The 5,258-nt window shown below is 43.2% G+C and overlaps 1 pseudogene; it reads right to left on the bottom strand.

Moving 5' to 3' along the window:
• Window positions 1-4,784: 4,784 nt before the first annotated feature.
• LOC120851454 lies at window positions 4,785-5,055 on the bottom strand (annotated as a pseudogene).
• Between the last annotated feature and the right edge of the window lie 203 nt (window positions 5,056-5,258).

The raw sequence follows: 5,258 nt of genomic DNA on the forward strand, positions 1-5,258 counted from the left end.
AGTGTGGGTGCCCCCTGTTCTTGCAGAAGTGCTCTGGGCAGGGTATGCAGAGCCCATAGAGGGTGTCTGTGTTGACTTACCCTCATTCTCCAACACTGCTGGCCTGTGACACTGACCAGATAGGTAAGGTGAATGCAGATGTTGTAGAAATCCCTAGACTGCATCTTTCAAATCTTTTTGGAACTAATCTCTGTAATATCCCCAGGGGTACACAGTTATTTTTAGGTTACTGTCTTGGCCGTGGGAGGCCCTTTCCAGGACTCTATTTGGCCATTCCTCCCAACATACACCTTATTCCTCTTGCAAAGGATGAAAGGCTGGCAAAACAGCCATAAGGTGTGTCTAGGATCCCGCTAGACACACTTGACCCTCTGTGAGATGGATGGACTCTGGCCAAGACTTATCTCCCTCCTGACCTCTCAAAGCCTCCTCCTCTCTCTCCAGAGACTCCTAGTCCTCCAGGGATTAGGCTCAGATAAGCACTAGTATCTACAAATGTGGCTTTCAGTAAAATGAGCACAGACTGAGATTAAAGAATCCAATTCCAGCTCCTCTCATCTGCTAGACATATACCAGGCAAGATCCTAAAGCTTCCCAAGCCTGTTTGTTTATCTGTAAATTAAAGCCCAAAGTGTTCTTCTGATCATTTCTTGTTTGTGCTGCTGTTATAAAATTGCATACTATGTGCTTTCCACACTGCCTGGAATATAGCCTAATGACCATTACTACTGTTCACTTCTTCTTTTGGAAAGGGCTTCCTGGGTGGTGCTAGTGGTAAAGAACCCACCTGCTAAGGCAGGAGACCTTAGAGATGCGAGTTTGATCCCTGGGTCTGGAAGATCCCCTAAAAGACTCGGGTTTGACCCTAGGTTGGGAAGATCCCCTGGAGAAGGGAATGGCAATTCACTCCAGTAGTCTTGCCTGGAGAATCCCACGGACAGAGGAAACTGGTGGGCTACAGTCCATGGGGTTGAAAAGAGCTGGACATGACTGAAGCAACTTAGCACCCATGCAGAGAGGAATAAAAACTTATATTACTATTTATCTGTATTTTAACAACCCAAATCATCAGTTTTTAACTATTCCTCGTCTATTTCCAACTTTTGTTGCTTTTTGATTACATGGGATTTAGGACTAGGTCACCCATCCAGTTGGCTTCCCTAGTGGCTCAGATGGTAAAGAATCTGGCTACAATTCGGGAGACCCAGGTTTGATCCCTGGGTTGGGAAAATCCCCTAGAGAAGGAAATGGCAACCCAGTCCAGTATTCTTGCCTGGAGAATCCCATTTTTAGGGGAGGGCTACAGTCCATGGGGTCACAAAGTCGGACACAACTCAGTGACTAACACAAACACATGACAGATTGGGTAGATTTAAGTCCTCAGGAATCACATGAATTATTCCTCATTTTCAAATAATTGAGCCATAAGATTTGTATTTTACTTATCCTATTTTTATTTTTTTAAAGATGTTTTTGACATGGACCATTTGTAAAGTTTTTATTGAATCTGTTACAATGTTACTTCTGTTGTTTATGTTCTGGGTTTTTAGCTGTAAAGCATGTGGAATTTTAGGGCTTTCCAGATGGCTCAAAGGTAAAGAATCTGCCTGCCAGTGCAGGAGACTCAGGAGACACAAGACATGGGTTCAATCCCTAGGTTGAGAATCTTCTGGAGTAGGAAATGGCAACCCACTCCAGGGTTCTTGTCAGGAAAATCCCATGGGTAGAGGAGGCTGGCAGTCTACAGTCCATGGGGTTGCAAAGAGTCAGACACCACTGAGTGACTGAGCATGCACACACATATGGAATCTTAGCTTTCTGACCAGGGATCAAACCCACATCTCCTGCATTGGAAGGCGGATTCTTAACCAGTGGACTGCCAAGGACGTCTCTACTTCTGCCTTTAGTGGTTCATGGTTTTTATAGATTATACTCCATTTAAAGTAGACTTAACTTTTACTTGTTATATAAGCTAGTCTAGGATTTCATCTGGAAAACATTTTTTTAAGATGCGTTAACTCTACAAAATGTGTGCTTATGACCATAATTGTTAGGAATGTGAATTAGTAAAGTATTTCTGTAGAGCAGATGTGTGCGTATGTGTTAATCGCTCAGTTGTGTCTGATTCTTTGCGACCCCATGGACTGCAGCCTGCTGTGCTCCTCTGTCCATGGAATTCCAGGCAAGAATACTAGAGTGAGTTGCCATTTCCTCCTCCAAGGGTTCTTCCTGACCCAGGGATCCAATCCAGGTCTCCTGCACTGCAGGCAGATTCTTTACCATCTGAGTCACCAGGGAATCCCAGAGCAGACTTTATAGCTAGTTAAAACAAATTTAGGGACTCCCTAGAGTCTACGATCCAGTGGGACTGGGGGAGGGAACTTAAGAATTTGCATTTCTAATCAAAACCACAATGAGGTACCATTTCATGCCAGTCAGAATGACTGCCATCCAAAAGTCTACAAACAATAAATGCTGGAGAGGGTGTGGAGAAAAGGGAACCCTCTTACACTGTTGGTGGGAATGCAAACTAGTACAGCCACTATGGAGAACAGTGTAGAGATTCCTTAAAAAACTGGGAATAGAACTGCCTTATGACCCAGCAATCCCACTGCTGGGCCTACACACTGAGGAAACCAGAATTGAAAGAGACACGTGTACCCCAATGTTCATCGCAGCACTGTTTATAATAGCCAGGACATGGAAGCAACCTAATGTCCATCAGTAGATGAATGGATAAAAAGGCAGTGGTACATATACACATGGAGTATCACTCAGCCATTAAAAAGAATACATTCGAATCAGTTCTAATGAGGTGGATGAAACTGGGCCCTATTATACAGAGTGAAGTAAGCCAGAAAGAAAAACACCGATACAGTATACTAACACGTATATATGGAATTTAGAAAGATGGTAATGATAACCCTGTATGTGAGACAGCAAAAGAGACACAGATGTATACAACAGTCTTTTGGACTCTATGGGAGAGGGAGAGGGTGGGATGATTTGGGAGAATGGCATTGAAACATGTATAATATCATATAAGAAACGAATCGCCAGTCCAGGTTCGATGCAGGATACTGGATGCTTGGGGCTGGTGCACTGGGATGACACAAAGGGATGGTATGGGGAGGGAGATGTGAGGGGGGTTCAGGATGGGGAACATGTGTATACCCGTGGTGGATTTATGTTGATGTATGGCAAAACCAATACAATATTGTAAAGTAATTAGCCTCCAATTAAAATAAATAAATTTAAATTAAAAATAAATAAATAAGAATTTGCATTTCTGACAAGTTCCCACATGATGCTGGTCCTGACGCTGCCAGTCCAGAGACCACTTTGAGAACTACTGATGTAGAGAATTCTAATAACATTTAATTAAAGACAGAAAAACATTCATAGGGAGTTCCCTGTAGTCCAGCAGTTAAGAATCTGCCTTCCAATACAGGGGTCACAGGTCTATTCCTGGTTGGGGAACTAAGATCCCACATGCCTCATGCCCACATGGGCAGCTAAGCCTGTGTGCCTGCACACCACAATGGAGAACCTTCGTGCCACAATTAAGATGAAATTCAGCCAAATAAATAAATAAATATAAAAAAATATTTATGAACTCTGATCAAGGATAAATGAAGATGAGCAATCCCAATCCCAACAGCTACTTTGGAGATTCTCCAGCTGACCCCTGAGGACTTGCTAGATCCCCACTTGATCAGGGGAAGCAATCCAATGCCAAGGAGTGTAGTGAAGGAATGATTTGGCCAGCACAGCCCCAGGTTCTCAGGGTGTGGCCAGGATAGCAGAGGAAAAGGGCAGTCAGGACCAGCTCTCAGACCCTGGTTATGTTTTTTCTATTGTGCTTATTAACATATAGGGCTTCCCTGGTGGCTCAGATGGTAAAGAATCTGCCTGCAATACAGGAGACCCAGGTTCCATCTCTGGGTTGAGAAGATCCCCTGGAGAAGGACATGGCAACCCAGTCCAGTATTCTTGCCTGAGAATTCCATGGACAGAGAAGCCTGACTGGGTAGAGTCCATGAAGTCACAGAGTCAGACACGACTGAGCAACTAACACTTTCGTTTTTCACTTTATCAACATATAACACATCATGGATTTAAGAGATTTATCTCTTTTGTTGCCTGATCCCCTCACCTCTCATCAGAATACAGGTTTACTAGGGTAGAACTTTTCTAAACAGTGCTTGGATCATAGCAGGTACTCAATAAGCTTTGACTGGCAATAACCATGTGTCTGGATGTTCACAGCACTACTTTCAAAAGTGGCAGTCTTTCTGTGGGCAAAGGACATGGGGAAAGGAGTAGGAGAGAGCACAGCTTTCTACTGACTCACCTCAGTCCTTTGAATTTTTCCTACCAGTTGTTAAGAACAAGATGACAGGTCCAAGATGGAGTTGCTTATGCTGAACACCATGTCACCAAACTAAGCCTTAATTACACTTTTGGCTCTCCCAGCAGTGGAATCTTAACCCAGCCAATCAGGGATCACCTGATTAGCACTAGTGAGGTTATCTGCCTGTGAGACTACTGCCATCCCCTAAAGTTACCTTACAATAATCAATCTGCTATTTTTTGCCCAGTATAATTTCTTGTTCCTGTTCCTCTCTGCCTATAAAAGGTTTTCATTTTGTACAGTTCCTCAGGGCTCCTTTCTGTCGGCCAGACTGAGCGCTGCTGGCTTTGAACAGATTTTTTTTGAAATTTTTGTTACATAAATTAACCCATTTACTATGGACTATCAATGTTATCAAATGGTGGCACTTTTACTTGTCCTTCAATTCCTTCCCTTTTCTGATGGCAGACTTTACTGTGACAGCAAAAATGGCACCCCAGCTTCACCCACTACCGTTTTCATGCAGGAACCACAGGGCCAAATGCCCACAGCTTGTCTCTGCATCTTGGTTTTGCCTCAGAAGGAGCAAGTGTACTTGGTGCACTGGATAACTTCAGTTTTCTTCACCATTTCCTGAGGGAGACACCATAACAGATCCCGTGTTTGGCCACAATCCTAACCTTCTTGGTGCATTTCACCATGTCACCACAACCTAGGTCTGAGCCCAGAAAGAGCTAAATCGATTTTTGCTCAAATAATTTCTTGAAATTCTTAATATGCCTCGGTTTCTTTTTTAGCACCACATATGTCACCTAGCTTTAAAAAAGTTAGATCCCTATTATTAACTAGGAAAAATAAGTTGTAAGAGAAATAGGCATAATAGGAAAAAAACTTAAGAAACACA

Source organism: Oryx dammah, unplaced genomic scaffold, assembly GCF_014754425.2.
Source record: "Oryx dammah isolate SB20612 unplaced genomic scaffold, SCBI_Odam_1.1 HiC_scaffold_25, whole genome shotgun sequence".
Lineage (NCBI taxonomy): Eukaryota > Metazoa > Chordata > Mammalia > Artiodactyla > Bovidae > Oryx > Oryx dammah.